Source organism: Apteryx rowi, unplaced genomic scaffold (assembly GCF_003343035.1).
Source record: "Apteryx rowi isolate R43461 unplaced genomic scaffold, aptRow1 scaffold_186, whole genome shotgun sequence".
NCBI lineage: Eukaryota > Metazoa > Chordata > Aves > Apterygiformes > Apterygidae > Apteryx > Apteryx rowi.
The window spans coordinates 863,690-882,077 of record NW_020448152.1 but is presented as its reverse complement, the minus strand read 5'-3'; the positions used below and the strand labels follow the sequence as shown (position 1 = coordinate 882,077).

Genomic DNA, 18,388 nt, shown 5'->3' with positions numbered 1-18,388 from the left:
GTTAGTGAAATAGGCTGTTGTTGTTCTGGTACTGGCTCCTAGTATCTTTCAAGCTTTCTACTTTGTGTCTGTTTTCAGGTTCAGCCAATCTACTGCTTGAAAAACATGCAGTTGTAGATTTTTTTTTTAAAGTAGTTATTGAGCCAGAACAACATATACATTCCATTCATTTCACTGCTTTACCACAAGTAGACGTTACTTGCTGTTAATCTAGATTTATGATTTGTAATATTATAACATTCTAAGATTTATATCTCAGTAGTTAATTAAAAAAATTACTTATGCATTCCTTTGCTTGTTTTAGTAAAATGATACTTTGAGCTTAAGAGAGAGCTGGGTGCCTTGTTCAAAAACATGGTCAGAATTTTTTAATATACAGTAGGATTAGTAATTTTTTCCACTACACGTTTATAAAACAAAATAGGCAAAGGTACTTTTCTTGAGCTCTACAAATACTTCCGAAGGGCAAACAAAATAAAAGTCTCATTTTTATAATTCAAACGTTACAAAGCAAATTGCTTTGGAATGTATATTTGTTATGTGCTCACTGCTGAAAAGCTGTGAATGATAGTTTTAGATGCATGGAAGACAAATAATTTTTTTTCAGTCAGTAAGTGGTACATTCCTTTATCTGCAGCATCTCAAATCCTTATCATGCAACACTTCCTGACATTAGGATTACAGTTGACAGGAACTTCTGACGTAAATAAGTTATTCATGGGTAGAGATAACTCCAGGAATGTGTTCACTTCAAAACTATTTTGTTTTCTGCTGTTTTGAAAGACTTCCTGATTCTTTTCCCAAATGAAGATTTCCATCACACATATTTACGTACAATGACATTAAGCCCTTTTCTTAAAGGGTGGTTTCTAACTATGTGGTTATTCCAATTCCACATGTATTTGGAAGGAAAAAACGCTCTCCCTGAATAACATGAAAACAGGCAATTTCAGAAAAGTTTTTTTTTAACATATGCAAAACCAGTCAATTTTGGGCAGATATGAACATACATTATAGCTACTACAAAAGGAAATCTTCACTGTCAAAGAATGTAAATATAAGTGCCATAAATAATTCACCAAGGTACAGCCTTATATAAGGCAACAGTATAAAATACAGGACTTATTCAGTGAAGGCATGCTCTGGATTATTGACCTGAATTAATGAGATTGAAATAGTTAAGCCGTATTAAATTTTTATAGGAAGACAGACCTGCAGAATTAAACAAAACTAAATTAGATTATGAGCAATTGTCTTCCAAAGGCAAGTGGCTTAAACCAAATTAATGCCTTTTATTTTAAATAATCATGTGTCGATTTAACACAGTTTAACATAATCCATGTTGGTTGGGGTTTTTTTGCTCTGTTATTCTTGGGTGTCTGTACACTATTATTGTTCTATTTTCTGCTACTATTTAACATCCCTCTTTTGCTTTGACTACCCAGAGGTGAGCATTGCTCTGAACAAGATAGGGATATCTGTTGCATATATTGTTGTAGCTGGCCAGCTACAAGATTAGTCTAGACTCTTTTCTTCTGAAAGCCATTGGAGAACAGAATATCCTATACTAAAGAACATTTAACTCATTTTTGTTGGAAGTAAAAAGATTTTTTTTGTATGGACTTAACCTGATTATTCTTTTTTTAAATGTCTATATATCATTATTTAGTTACCCTGAGACTTGAACTAAACAGTATAACAGTATTTTCCTACAGAAATGGCATGTTGAACAAGTGCATTTATGACTTAGTTCTCAAACAACTAGTGATTTCTTCTGTCGCTACGCAATTGATGGTTGTGGAGGTACAGCAGAGTATTTGGAGAAAAGAGACGGAATGGGGAAAGAGGGAACCTTTGAAGTTGTTCAGGATAGTAGGCACATGCTGTGAGAGAAGCTGATAAATTCTTATAGTTATGCTTTCTGAAATGATATTATTTCACTGATATCATGTATGACATACTTGAATACCTTTTGGTTTTAGGTAAATTACAACTTATTGAGTGAAATATGTAACCTGTGAAGAAATTTTGGTGATATTCAAGATAGTTTATCAGTTATTGAATGGCATGGAAATAACCAGGATACACTGCAGCTGGCCCAGGAAGGTGAAAATATCCAATGTAAGCACATTTTTTAAATGAAAATACTAACTGCAATAAAACTATGTACAGATAACATGTTAATTGAGTTACATGTTCACAAAGACAGCTATGATTAGTGGACCAGACAAATACTAAGCATTAGCACATGGAGAAAGTGAGTCCACTACTCCAAAGACTGTGAATCAGAACTCTTGGGATTAATCCTGTTTCTTCACTGACACACTGCATAACCGTTTTAGCTTTTCTTTATACGCTTCAAAGCATTAAGGTATTATATAATCAGAGGTAACTGGATGCCTCATGAGTTCATAATGATACAGATATGAGCACTCATGTATCTACAAGGCAAGTTCAGCAGTTAAACTCTTAACTTTTATGGTATGAACCTGATGTAAACTATAAACACCTTTAATTTCCTGAGAAAATATTTAGCATTTTTTAAATTAATTTAATATTCCTTGCTTTTTAGAACATTATTTGAAAAATTTTAAGCCAGTAAAACAATTAAGGGTTTTTGTCTTGGTATTAGTATAGAAATATGAGTCATATCTTTTACATAAAACATACTAAACATATATTGTATTAGCCTACAATATGGAGCATCTTGTTTTTGTTTCAATCTTAATCTGCAGTAGAAATTAAAATCTAGTAAACAGTCATTCTGTAAGGCCCTGCAGCAACTTCTAGACTATTTTATTAAATCAAGATGAATATTGGCCCTCTTCAGTAGCAGAGTCAGGATTCAGTAGACCAGCAGAGGGCACAAGTCACACTCCTGTGCTTTCTGTGGTGGTGGCCATGCCCACTGTTTGCAGAAGTTGAATTCTAGGGAGTACCTACAGGCTTACTTCAGCTGATCTAAATCCACCTAAAAGTAGAAAGGTAAGAATTCTTTTAGGTTGCAAGGTTCAAAATTGGAAATGACTTCTTGAATTAACAAAGAAGGAAATTCAAGCAATTTCAGTGTAGTATTACAGCACACTGAAAACCAATGTATTGAGTGGGGCTAGTTGAAATTTGTTAATGCCAGCCAGCACTGTGAGCATTAACGTCAGGCCTCCAAATAGACTATGAGGATAATCAAATAGACTATGAGGAAAATATGTAGCAGTGTGACAAAGGTGTGGATGACCGGTCTAATGAGAATATGAACAGAAAAGATGACCATTTTCCAAAACGCCAAATGGGCAACCTGTTAGAAGCCTTCTGTTAGGAAGAAAAGGAAAAAGGAAAAGAAAAGAGAGATTGGTGCATGCCTCTGCTGTTACCTTCTCTTAAGTATAGTAAGGGTTATAGTAGATAGGTGTTTTCCATAAATAGATGGGAGTTAGATCTAGTTTTCTTGTTATCTAGTTTTGCTGTTTTCTTTTCCCAGCTAGCTTTATTCCCTAATATATCTGAGGCTTAATCAGATCTCTCTTTAGTATGTTTGGAAACAATCAAATTGCACACCTCATTCTGGCAGAGGGAGGAAAAAGAAAAAAAAAAGAGGTGTTCGTTAGGCTGCCAGTGGTATTACAGTTTAGAATGTCTCCTGATGTTGTCACACATGTTTAAACAGGAAGGGTGCCAAACTGGAACCACATGAAGCCATACCTGAAAGTGCCCTGGAGATGAGTGAAGAACTACCCAAAACCACTCTTTAAGTAGGCTGTCCTGAAAACACAGTAGTTAATTTTTTTTAATTCATTACAGTCAAAAGTACCTAGATCAGGTAACCTTGCTAAGTGTTAGTTGTCCAGAGTATGTTAAAAGATGCAAATAAAATTTGTTTCTGGACTAGAAAATTCAAGACAGGTTTGCAAAGCCAAACAAAGAGCTATGAAATGCAATTTAAAAATAAAAGGGAAGACATAGGGCATTTTGTATTAATTCATACATTTAGTCTGGATGAATGGGTTGAATGTCCATTACAGTTTGGAGCACATCAGGAACACACCTTCCTGTCTGATTTTACCCCAAAGGAATCCAGGTCACATGCTCTGAGATGACTCTATAAAGTGAAGCAAAGCACAGTAAATGGGGACAATCAATTTAGCTCACTTCTGAGCCAAACTAAAACGCTAACCTTTATACACAGTTTGCCAGTTAGACTGGTCTTGGCAGGAATGATCTTCCTGAAGAAAATTTTATGTGGAACCTTTGTATAAGCAAGCAGGGACCAAACTAGATCTTCTCTTTTTGTAGTCAGGTATCCTAATCACAAAGGTAGGGTCTGTTCTGCTGGCACTTTTTTTTTTTTCCTGTCACTAAATAAGAGAATCTTTAATTCTTTTCACAATTTCAATAGAAAGGATAGAGGCAACACCTGCTTACAAACCTCTTTAGGCTGGTGATCAGATTAGCCTTTCGGTAGATGAGCTAAGGAGGTTAAATTTCTTCAAAGGCTCTAAACCATCTCTCTAATATCCTGTATGTAAAAAATACACATCTAATTTCTCTCTTCTAAAGAAAAAAAAAAAGTAATACCTACTTTGCTTTTGCTTTTGGAAATAATAATGGAAATTCAAAGACTGGAATTAACGAATCAGAACCTTGTCTGCTTCTCTGTAGGCTTAAGTCAAATAGCTAAATGTTACACTTCTCTACAGCTTAGCCCTGCTAAATCATATCCACTTGGCTAAAATAGAAAGTCCCCAATCATTATTTTGGCTTTTACGAATCCCTGACTCTCTGCATATACTATGTAGGAAGCTATGTTTAACATAAAGAACCAGCAGTCATAATGCCCAGTTATAGACCAATACCTTAACTCCTGCAAACAGTATAAGCAGTTTTTCATCATCGAATCATAACTGCCATCTGTATTCTAAAAGGTCAAGCAGTCATCCAAAACTCAGGCTTATAAGCACTAGTAAAAATGGCAAAGTATTTTCAAGTTGACAGAGTTCAAAAACAGACTTAAGGAATTCTTCAGTTTTGACACTGAGACATCCCAAGGTTTGGGAGTTTCAGGTTCTTAACAGCAGTGTTTGCTTTTTGCTTTATTTCCTTCCACTTTATTTTAGGCAACATGCTGAAAAACAAAATCATTGTAATAATCAGTCTGCTACAAACATAGTGGAACAAAAGCAGCATTGACAAAACTAACAATCCTATGCGTACACTGAAAAACCCTAACTGAATGTAAATAAAGCTTTACGGAAGGAATGGCCAGACTGACTTTCAAAGAAAATACTTTTAGACAGAAAAACAAAGGAGAATGAACTTAGCTAGTAAATTTGATCTAGCTTATTTCTTCTTATTCCTGTTTTTACCTTACTGAGCATGTTTCCCTTTTCCTCTTACCATCACTACTGAAATACAGGGTTCAAAATACAGCTTTTTCAGAGGGCAGGGGAGAGAGAAGTTGTTTTGGGCTTCTCCCTACTATACAGACACTTTCTGGATAAAATTTACTTCTAGCACTCCCCCTTTATTCCTTCCTGGCAATTTTTATCCCAATTCTTGACCTTTCTTGAGCAGCAAAATGGTTTAAAATACAAAAAGGATAAAAGGATACTGTATTTTTTTTTAAACTACACAAAATGATCATAAGTGCTCTCTATTAAAAATCAGAAATGGATCCAGGAAAATTTTGACATGTGTAAATCAAACACATCAACACTCATTTCACAAAGTGATCTGGCCCTCAACTGAAACTTTAAAAATGTGTCAAAACTAGATATTAGAAACTTGTGCTACATGTTCCTTTCACTCTGTCTTCCGAAGGGATAATGCAGATTATTTGCTTAAAGTTAGAAAAAATAAAACATAGATCATAACTGAAATTCTATCAAAGGAAAGTATTAAAAGGTATTTTAAACTGTTGTTTGTCAAACTAGAAGGATTAACATTTTAACAAAATTGTATCAGTGAAGCACAAAAACATGAGAATGAATGCTGCCATGGATACCCCACAGAAGTACTTTCTAAAAGAATTTTCTATTGCATCTGTCAGTCCATCATCTTTGTATTCAAGCCAGTAAGACTATAAAATACTAAAGACAGGAATTTAATTGATTCGCTACTAAAGTTGAAATATAAATAACGTGGACATCTGAAGTTAATGATTTCATATGGAATTATTCTGAATAAATTGATATCTGGAAGAATAGTTAGCTCATTTTCTTCTCATCTGAAAGGGTCTGTAGCCCCCAACACAATTTACTGCTCAAGAATTTGGGAAAGCAAGAGTAAACTATAGTGCTACTGCTGCTTAATTTAGTAACACTGACTTAACTTCTGTGGTCTGTATTGTAAGCATATAGAAATAATCTGGGTATACCTAAATATATATGCAATTTCAGAAGTGATTATAAGAATACCATGAATATTAGCCAGCACAATATACTTGATTTCACAGAGTTCTCATTTTGAAGTATGGAAGAGGACCCTGGTGAACGGACAGTTCACAGTGGCAGTTATGAATAATGGCATGGATGGAGCACCAAAACCTTTCACACCAAACTTAGTCCATCTGGGTATCATGTATTGCAATGCAGGATGTAGGATACAGGAAGCAATGGAGCAAATGTTTTCAGGAAACTGCAATTCTGTTAACATAGAAGTTGTTCCAAAAGGCATATTCCTGCTGTTTCTCATACATTTACGTTAATCAGTTTTTCTTTTATTTCATGCTCTTTTAATCTATTCTATAAAGCCACTCTGGCGTCTAACCAATTGTATTTCCACAAAGTGGGGTATTTATATGCTACAGGACCCAAACAAAACAAACCTTAGATGGTATTTTTAGTGTACCACATTCAAATTAAAAAATGTGGCACCCCACCCATCAGCTGCATACAAAAAAAGGTTTTAAATTGACAGGAGAGTTAGCATTTTTTCAGACCTCAGCCAGCAGCACGTATAATTACGCTAAGTCATTGTCAGAGGCTATTTTGAAAGAAAATGTTGGCTGCCGTGGGGGGTGTGCGGGGGGGGGGGCCATATCACCCTTGATAACTCCTGTCTTTCAAAATACAGCGTTATTATTCATGATAGAACAAGCAGCAATAACATGCTTTAAAGCACAGAAAATAGGACAAAGAGCTAGGATCTTGCAAGTTTATCTCTCTGCCTTGCCCCGACTTTGTATGTGGCTTCAGCTGTCCTGTGTCTCATTATTAAAATCTGTGAAACTCAGCTACTGTCAGTTTTTAAACTTACCTTGCTGTTGCTGTGATCAGTTGTTTAAATAAAAGCATGCTTTCTTTTGTAAACTGTTGAATCCCAGGTATTAGATAGTTTTATACTTTTTCCTTTCTGTTAGTTTCTAAAGACAATAGGGATATACTGGTTTAACTGAGTACATAATCTAATATACAGTACCTATTATTTAGTCTTGAGAAAACATAAATAAAGTGTAAAGTTTCTCTGGCTGGCAGCTGAAATGTTTTAGTATTGAACTTACTGCCATTCTTTCCATTTCTCAAAATAAAAGAATAAATTCTCTTATTATTATCAAATATTTTAATGAATAAAACACCTTTTATTGCAGAAAGAAAGGCTAAATTGTATTTATTAAGTTTTATCTCTACTATAAAAATGTGACCCACTTCAGATGTGCATAGTCCCATTTTACTGTAGGTCAATCAGTTTTAAATAAACCCTCTCCTAATTAGGCTATCCCTTCCCTACTCCTATTCTTGACTTTACTTTTTTCCAGCCAAAGGTCCCTTATAAGTCTTTCTGCTAACAGAACGGGAAGTTCCTCATCTCCTAAAGTTGTTGGCTCCAAAGTTAATTATATGCTTTAAGCAGATAGAAAACATGCCTTAGTCAAAGAGAAATTGTTTGGTCTGGTATAAGAAATTTCAGGGCCTGTGGCATACAAGTCAGATTAGATGATCTGACCTGACCATAAGCTCTTTGAAATGACAAGTGACTTAGGAAGAAAAGACGGTGGGCAGAGGCCAAAAGGAAGTGAATGACTTAATTGTGTAAAATGCAAAATTCAAACACCGAGAAAATGGAAAGAAGCAACCTACCAATAAGTAGTTACACTCCTTGTTTTGATGGTGATCCTTCTCTACAGGATTCTGCTGCTGGATGTTCTCACATGGGTTCCTAAGTCCAGTATTTCAAGTAAAATTAGGGCTGCTGCTGCTGCTACTCCTCCTCTTCCTTCAACTTGCCGTCATAACGACCATAAAAGGACCCACCTATCTCTAATTCCAGTCCTTCCAGTTGTGGGGTAATGAGCTAATTATGCAGATTACAGAAAACTGAAGGGGGGATGCAATGTGTGTATTATGGTGCAAAATCTTTCTTTCTTTACATGAAAGTGATCATTTAGTGCTTATATTATTTTTATCCAAAGGAAAATGCACTCTCTTCCCTTTGATCAGGGATGAAGACGCTACAGAGAATTAACTACTTTGCTTTACATTTTAAGTCTACTTCAATAAGTAATAGCAGTAATGTTTGCAGACATCCATGAGTAAACTATTTATTGCTCATAATATACTGTTTTATTGGAAACAAAAAAATGAGTTTTCAGCAGCAACTCAACACAAGATTGTATATTTGTGAACATGCATTTGAAATGGTGATGTACAGTATCAATTTTTCCTTTTTTTTTTTTTAATAAATACTAAGTAGGTTTTTTCCTTTGGTGGCTACCAGAAAGAACAAATCCAAATGAAAATTCAGGATATTGTTATACAGAATAAATATGAATTGTAATTGCTTATGTAATTGAGTTTGATTGTGCCTCCCCTTGACCCTCCATTCTAAATAAGACTTGGAAACAAACAAAGATTATCTGTTCCTGGCAAATCCTTCCTAAGGATTACATGGAGCATAAACTAATGAGGGTTTATCTTTTCTTCTGAGAGGGAAAACAACTAGAGCAACATCAAAACATTAATATGGTATTAAAAAATTACAGATACAGAAGTAGGAAATTAAAAGGAAGTTAAATAAATTCTCATAGCAGTATTAAATCACCATTATGGTTAAGTAAGCAGATCTGGAGCATCACATGTAAAATTCAGAATACTCCATGTATACAATACTGTTTTGTTCAGTGAAGTCAAAACATCAAATATGTAGAAGCTGAGCATTTAAAAAGATAATCTGAATATTGTTGGCATAAAATTTTATATGCAGCACCATAGTATCCCTGTTTTTGGCTGCCATGGTCATAAAAAGCTAGACAAAATTTCTAGCATGTAAAATAATTCTAATGAAAATACTTATGTTAAAATAACTGAAACAATTAGACTGTACTACGTTCTACATCATAAGAAAGGAAAATTTATATAGTATTTGCCATCTGAAAGTTTAAATGGCTATTTGTGAATACAGGTGTTTATTTCTGCAAACTAGTCAGTGAAAGGCATAGCATAAATTTGAAACTAGGAGGAAGGTCTCACAGGAATGAACTACTTTGCTACTGGTCATCTTTTGACTGCGGGTTCTTGAGATCATCTATGACTTGATGCTATACAGTTTTAGGGTTAAATGCTTTAAAGAATTTAAATCCATTTAGCAAGGTTCACACATACCAAATGAATGAAAAGCTATTCTTTTTAAAGCTTTACTACGGTTGATGCCATGTTTCGCTGATTTCTGTTACTATCTCACCATCCTGATGCCAATTAACAAGGTATATTACACACAGTATAGCAAACTCCCTTACTCTGTATAGTAAATGCAAACAGATTGGTAGTTCCATCACTGGGAACACATGGGGTAGTTCCATGACATTCAATGTGTTAATTTTATAATGGCATCTCATTTGTAGTTAAAACTTTCTCTTTTGCACACAGGAACATAAGATTCTTTATAAATGCTATTTTAATGCATACAGCCCTTCTGTGTGCTTAGGATGATATGAACTTTATTATATTACAGGTTAGTTTATACTGAAACCAGTAGACAAGAGTTTTTCTAGATTGCTTCCTATTAAATTCAGTAAATACAATATTACCACTGGGATTTTTTTTTTAAACAAGAAAGTAATTTATGTATTTAGATCAGGTCATCTTTCTTGTATTTAAAAAAAAACAAAAAAACAAAACAGAAAGAATGACCAGTGCTTAAGACTTACAAACTCACTGGTGTCCTAGTTTTCAATTTGTATAATGGAAATTAAAGTATGCAATATTTACATATCTCTTTGAAGATTCAGTGAACTCTGTAAGAGCTAAGAATCATCATCTTCCCTGAACACTATAATATTTACAAGGTTTGGGTACTTTACTTCAACTGCTGCCTCCAGACTCAACTGTTTTCTTAACTTTCTCTGACAGTGAATCTACAAATGGAGTCCTCTGCTTGTAAATGTCCTGAATGTGTCTTTATCTTGCCCATAACTGATCGCTTTTAAAGCAATAGAAGGCCTATAGAATCATAAACTCTTTCCTAATTTTAAGTATTCTTAATCCAGTAATTGATATTGCAGGAAGTATAAGCTTAAGTCTTTATAATTACAGGATATAAAAAATGTTCTAAATTGTTTATATTATGTTGGCACTTGTTGCTTTCCAAACATAGTGAAAAATAGGCCTGTGCAGAAAACCGTGGCCCAGATTTGAGAACATATTTAAACTCCTATCTTCCACTGAAATTAGAGTCCCAGCTTCTCACTGGAAATCAAACCGCAGCTAGTGGCTAAAGCAAACATTTCACTCAATGTTGACCTAAGTGTTGTGCACTTCTACTCCATGCATAATCTTCAGCAAATTACTCTGTTAAATCTCTTGGCTGATTTGGAAGCACCTGATTTACATCAGCTGTAGCAAATCATGATTTTAGTGCTGAAGGTTCTCTGGTTCAAGTTACTCCTATCCACACTGAAACGGCAAAGAGAAAAAATGAGAAAGGCTCCAACAGCAAAGAAAGAGGTCCAGAGCCTGCTTGACAAGTGACAGTTTCATACTTCAGTTCTTCAGCACTATCAAACCCCATTGCCTTTTGATTCCACAGGTTTTAACATGCCAGTTTTCTGGTATTTACTTCTTCCCTACTGGTAACAAGTTCTCTAGACAGCAGAAGTGGTGTAGTCTCTTTTCCTCTGGATCAGTGCTGCACTGTAATGCCCTCAGATAATTCTCATATCCCAAAATTCCCTGTCCTTTAGTACTTCCAGTTTTCTTCTTTGTCTCTCAGCAGGATGTTCAGTAACATCCCAGTTCCCAGGACAGTTTCGATGGAGTTCAAGTGATTCAAAGATGTATCTTGTGCTAATTAGCCTGGAACAGATAAGGGCTACATTCTACTCACCTTACTTCTGATGAAGACATAAGTTAGAGGTTTTTATCCTCTACCCAGTGTTCAATTGTAATAAGACTCTTGACAGCTGAGGAAGCAGACTTCATGAATGAAAAGATCATGGAAGAAAGCTATGATAGAAGCAGACCAGTGAGGTGTCACACCATCAACAGAATGAAGACCACCACAGTAAGAGATGAATGAATAAATAGATAAGACAAAACTCTGCATTTGATTTTTGTCAATTTAAAACATTAAATGAGAGAATGAAGAACCAGTAGACATACTAAAAGAAAGCGTTACACAAAATCCTGATTAATATGTGTATTCCTGTCTCTTCCATGTCAATGGAATGTAATCTACACAGTCTCTATAAATCCATAGGCTACCTTCATCTTGAATACTGCATACAGTTCTGCAGTTTCCTCCCATTGCTATAATAGAACTGGAAAAAGATTAAGATAAGGACAACATGGACAAAAGTAATAGGATATTTTACATATGATAAGCTAAGACTCCTCAGTCTGGAGGAGGTATGACTGAAGGAGGATGTAAGAGAGGTCTATAAAATCATGATCAGCATGAAGACAGTGAATAGGGATTGATTTGTCACTTTCTTTTTCTGCAGAACAACTAGAGACATCAAATGAAGCTACCAGGCATGAGGTTCAAGACAAACAAAAAGGATACGTCTCTGCATGTAACATATACTTCACCTGTAGAACTCCTTGCTGCTAGATGTTGATGCTAAAAGTTTATGTGGATTCAAGGGGATAGTGGACAGCTTAACAGAAAAGCTGACATGAATTCCATTCCTAATGGCAACTATGAAAAGGGAGTTTGGAACTTCTCTTTTTGTAATAAGCTGTCTTTGATTAGAAATGGAATTTCAAAACAGTGAGTTAAAGTGGTGGGAAAGTAGTTCCTTATGAAAAGGGTGCTACTTCTGTTTTTGACAAAACTGTACAGATAATAAAAGCAGACAAAGAAAGTCTCAAAAATCTTTCAATTCGGTACATATTATTTCCCCAGTGCATTTGCACAGCTTATTTGCCCTGCCTGCAGGGCACAGTTTCTTGAAAGCTTTTAGGCAAAGAAAAAAAATGATATTGGAGTCTCATTCCTTGGCAAGGTGCAACTGCTGGTTTGGTTGCTGCTATCTGCCATCATATCACAAAATCATAGAATCCTTTAGGTAGGAAGAGATTTCTGGAGGTTCCTAGTCCAACTTTCTGCTCAAAGCAGGTCCCATTAAAGCAGGTTGGTCAGGAGCATGTCCAGTCGAGTTATGAATATCTCTAAGGATAGAGATCCCACAGCTTCCCTTGGCAAGCTGTTTCAGGATTTGACCACCTTTTTTGTCAAAAATTCTCATACCGATTTGGAATTTCCCATGTTCCAACTTGTGCCTGTAGCTGCTTGTGCACGTCTGAGAAGAATCTGGCTCCATTTTCTCTACACCTTCCCATTGGGTAGTTGTAGACAGCAATAAGATCTCCCCTAACCCTTTCTTCTTTACAGCTGAACAAACCCACCTCTCAGCCTCTCCTTGTACATCATGTGCTGCAGTCCCCCTGACCAGCTTGGTGGCCTCCACTAGACTCACTCCAGCACGTTAATGTCTGTCTTGTACTGTGTAGCCCAAAACTCACAAGTCTTAAAAATTCCAAACACAGAGGAAGAATCACTTCCCTCTAACCCAGCTGGCTACACTCTTGCTAATGCAGCCCAGTATGCAGCTGACCATGTTTGCAGCAAGGGTACACTGCTGACTCCTCTTCAACTTGTTCATCACCAGCCCCAGGTCCTTTTCTACAAAAGTGCTCTCTAGCCAGTGGGTCCCCAACCTTTCCTGCTGCATGGAGTTATTCCATCCCACATGCAGGACTTTGCATTTGCCTTTGTTGAACTTGAGGTTCTTGTCAGCCCATTTTTCCAGTTTGACTAGGTCCCTCTGAGTAGCAGCCCTGCCCTCCAGTGTATCAACCACTCCCCCCAATTTGGTATCACTTGCAAACTTGCTGAGAACTCACTCTATCCCATCATCCTGGTTGTTAAATCAGACATTTCAAGAATTCAATTTATATAGCCTATATAAAAGAAAGCCAAACATCTTTCCAGTGATGTGCCAAGGATTTCAAATCTTGTTTAATAAAAATGGAAAAGTTGCATTAATAAATCTCTTCTTATCTAGGTATAAAATCAAAAGTAACCCCAGGTTCCACCAGAAGCAGGCCCCAAGTCTTTTTTTGGGTGCAAATGTTAAAATGTAGAACTTGACTTACAGTGTATAAGAAATCTTCTTGAAGACATGGATGACTATCAAAAGTTAGCAGCTAAAAAAGTCAGAAATCATTTATAGAATCCTTCCCCAGAACTAGCCAGTCTGTGGCTTTGCTCAAAGACAGATGATATATTTCCATATCATAAAAATAGACAGTTGCATCAGTATGTGTATCTAAATGGTACTCCAAGAACATACTTAGGCAGCAGAAATCTGTTATTTGCTTGGGAGATTGAATGCATAGGATGGATTTTGTACTAATAGCCTTTATACATAAGGAGCAGAGGGTAAGATCTGGAACAGAACAAAATAAAAATCAAAGGATGATTAAAAAAATGTAGGAGTAAATTAGCTCCTCTGTGTACATTGTAACTGTAAACCAGTTTCAAAAAACATTTGTGTAATAACAACCTTTCCAGCACACAACTGTCTGTTATGGGCAGCTACATACTAGCACAGCATTTTTGCAGAATGGTCGGAATAACATGACTGCCAAAGAGCCTATCAAGAACAATGCTACAAATGTGGTTCCCAAAATTCTCAAAAAACATAATCTTACTCAGAGGCTTATTATTACAAAGACACTCCAGTTTACACTATAGGCTGGTATATTCTTAAATCAAAGTTGGATTTTGTATATTTGAAATAGATTTGTAAGATAATACCAAGTAGTACATTGCAAAATATTATAAATGGTGTTAGCAGAATGTTTTCTGATCTGCCACGTGAGCTTTTCTCTGCAGTCTATGCTTTATAACTCTTGTAGTTCTTGGAACAACATCCCCACCAACATGAGCTGAAGAAAACATTGGTAAACAGGAAGCTTTAGTTGTGAAAAGGAATTAGGAGAGGATGGAAATACATGAAAGAGAAAACCCAGCCAAACCTCTAAAAATGGGAACACACATTGCACTGAGGACCCTGAATGTTTCCAAACAAATACTGGTATAAAGCAAGACTGTTCTTTCTTGTGAAGATGATGATGATAAAGAAGTTGATTGCATACTACTTGGACATCCAACATCTAAAGGAACATACTCATGTAAGGAGATGTATTCCAGGCCAAACCCCTCTCCCAATTAATTGTTTAAGAAAGCGTGGGGTAACTCTGGGACAGTTGCCAGATATGGCAGTCAACTAAATACAGTTTAAGGTCAACTGACTTACTGCTGGGAAGCAGCTCTTCTGTTCTAATTATCCTGATACCTTCACAGTGAGGCACATGTTTTCCTTCCCTATTTTTCTTCAGGAGCCAGTACCACAGAAGAATCCAGTCTGGGGATTAAGCTACTAACCCAGGAATCAGAAAACCAAGGTTCAGTTCCCCAGCTCTGCTATAGCCATCATATAAGATCTAAAGCAAATCACCTTGCCTGCACTGCCATCTCATAACAATGGGAAAAATAGGTCTCTCGACATTCTTCATTAGTTCACTTAGCTCATTACTTCAGTGGGGCATGAAATATGTCTTACGAAGTACGTGTCAAACATTTAATATAGTTGGATCCTGATTTTGTGGGACTTCATTCAGATACCTACATACCCTAGTATTTCTATAATCATCAGCATTAATAGAGATCATCATAATAATAGTCAAATGCTCAATATACATACATTTGGTCAAAGTAGGAAGTCACTGCTTTTTAATTTCTCAGTAAAAAATAAATAAAAGTAATAACTCAACTGCTCTTATTGCAGCTTTGCAGCTGTTACACTCTTTTCCAAATCACCACCTTCGTCTGTTCACAGGTAACCATGTAACCTGCACTTACATTAATCATATTTTAGACTGTTCTAGCACTCTCCATCAGCATTTTAACATTTTGGATTAATGACACTAACATCTTCCTGTGTGTGCAGACTAATACCCTCATTCTATAAATAAGAAATTGAATCACAGACACTTAGAGACGAAACATATACTACTATCTTAGCTAGTTAGCCCATAATACTGATATGTAGTGAGCATGTTCTTCAGTATAACTTTGTCTCGCTTAATCTAGTCCTCCAATTTAAAGGACAACTTATTCAAAATTACCATTGAGCACATGCAACCTTGTTTGAGAAAGCTTATTTGAAAAGCAAAGGTTTCCCCCCCGTCACACAGCTCCAATTCACATGAGAATTCATCAGTAGCACTGAAAATGCCATTTGTCATATACAACCTATAACAGTTACCAGATATTTCAGATGAAGACAAAGGAACATGACAATAAGTAAATATGATATATCTGCATCCCCATGAAGTTTTATCTTTAAATTTAAAGGGTATTTTAAATCTCATTTAAAACCACTCTATTATTGTAATCCATGTTAACTTTCAATCTTCTTTTAATATCTTTTAGCCATATACCACGGCTATTAATTGAAAAACTTAATTCCCCCTTGAATTACTTCCTTCTACACAATTTAATTTTTTCCCCAGTTTCACTACATGTTCCTTTAAACTCTTAGTAAAATTCATAGGAAACAGAACTCCTGACCTGCATTCCTTGTATCATTACTTAATATATTTTTTGTCACATCACATCTTTGTCTAATTTCTAATAGTAGCAATTGTAGTCATTTCAGTCTCTAGTGATTTTTCAATGGTTGTAAGATTACTTTCCTTCCTTAAGAGAAAATGTATCTCTAAATCAAAGATAAAAAGATGAGAAGTATATGTAATGAGAGGGGGGAAAAAGTGCTTATACACACACACACAAAAGCTATCACCACCTGATGGCCTCAGAAATTCTCTGACATTTCACAAAATCAGTTATAACCTCTTGTCTGCTCTCCACAAAAATACATTAATATTTCTTAAAAGTAATTAATTATATGCTCTGTAGAAAGTGGAAGCTATTAGAAACCTCATAGCACACCTCAGTTTTCTCTTTCAGTGATCCCTCTCCTGTTTTAGCAGAGTACTTCCCAAGGTCACAGATACCATCAGGACAGTTTTGATCAAATTCAAACTGTTTACATATAAACTATTCAGCAGATACTTAAATACTATATTCCTATAATACTTTTTAATATTTATTAGTCTATGTACAATTTGTGCATACACCACCATCCTTAAATGTCAATAGTGTGAAACTTTGTGACAGTTTGATAATATGCACATAAGAATTAGATAAAAATTAACCAACTTAGATTTAAAAAAATCAACTTGCTTTGAAGTCAAACTCAAGCTAAGTGCACTAACACATTGCATCAGTCTCCTAAAGAACAAACATGTCATGTAATTCATGTTACTCCTCTGGATACTGTTTTTATTGTCATATCCAATGGTATGCTGGATGGGATACTCTTCAACTGGAGGTTTCACTAAACTGGTGTTGAACACTATTAAAACATTCTAATAGGTGTGACTTATGGACCGGAAGAGTCAGCAAACAAACACAGTATAAGTGACAGTATGAAAACAGAGTAACTGTAATTAGCAATGTGACTCCATGAGTAATAGGAAAATTACTTTGACCTAGTTGATGGCAGTAGCAAGAAAGTCTTAAAAAAACCCCAACCAACCAGCCAACCAAACAAACAAAAAAACTATCCCAAATTAATAGGTTTTCTGGTATGATTAGTACATTACCAAGACTTTTTCATGACTTTTTCATCATTGACAGCATCTGTGGTCATCACGGATGCTATTTTCCAGTACCCAAGTCCATCCTTGACCAATACGTGTAAATCTTCCTTGGGAAGCACAGTGGCAGCTATGGTCCACCATGTTCACAACACCCAAAAGACTGGGAAAGAGATAATAGCTGGCAGCATATCACAGTCCACTGACACCACACATGCAATCAGTGGGGAGTCACAGTTACACAGCGAGTCTGCAGTGAAATCACATAGCAGAATCTAGCACTGCTGATTTTCCTACCTTTCTAGGACACAAGTTCTTGAGCTTGAAATCCTGCATCCTTCTGGCTTGTCAGGTTCATACCATGATCACTTCTGCCTGCTCCTTCAAGCACAGCACACAGTTTTGACTGGGCTGACATACCATCACTAGTATTTTGCACATAGGTGCACAAAGACATATTGAGTGTATAAAGATATATCACTGTCCTACCTTATGTTGGTGTGCTTCTACATTTATCCCATGCTACCCTAACTTCTGTGCCAACACAGCCATTTCATAGGATGTGAATTATGAGAGCATACTAAAAACAAATCTGACCCATCTGTGCGTGCTTTTTGCCTTTTGGAGTCAGACCACATATGATTTTCTCTTCTCTTCTGATTAAAGAGAATGACACAAAACAGAAATCAGATTATTTTAATGCAAAAGTAGGACTATGCTTCAGTATGCACAAGTAAAAATATTCCATTTATTTGATAAAAATACCAGACATTCACTACACAAATCTACAAGCTGCTCTCTGATAGTATCTAACTATCATGAACAAGAGCAAGTTCTTGGTAAATCCTGTAACAAACCTTTGTTTTTATATCTCCTTCCCTATCCCACCAGTGTAAGCCTCAGTGGGATCCTATGGGGATCATATCCTGGAATATAAAAAATGTCAAAAAAAAAAAACCCAACCAAACAACAACAACAAAACCCTCACACAAAATTTCTTCAGGGGCCCTGGCAGCTGAGGATCTGACAGGAGACGCACTGGTTCCAGTGCGGTAATGAAAAGGCTGATGAAATACATGGAACCTACAAGCAAAGAAAAGTCAGGTACAAGTAAGTGGTATTGTCTGTCGGTTGTGAGGGTCAGTGAAACCATTTTTGGAGTACAGCATCCAGTTGTAGAGTTTTCAAAATAATACAAAAGTTGGAAAGGGAAGAGAGAAAATATATAA

At 35.9% G+C, this 18,388-nt stretch overlaps 1 long non-coding RNA gene across 2 annotated transcripts in view; it reads right to left on the bottom strand.

Annotated features, from left to right (window-relative positions):
* Positions 1-8,456: 8,456 nt before the first annotated feature.
* The window catches only part of LOC112964150, a 17,130-nt gene continuing 7,198 nt past the window's right edge, over positions 8,457-18,388 (bottom strand). The window contains exons 4-5 of one of the 2 annotated variants that reach the window (XR_003252882.1): positions 11,314-11,432; positions 8,457-10,883 (exon numbers count right to left, since the gene is read on the bottom strand). This is a non-coding gene — a long non-coding RNA (uncharacterized LOC112964150). Of the gene's footprint in view, positions 11,433-18,388 lie in introns of both variants that reach the window. The other variant, XR_003252876.1, reaches the window with a different exon arrangement.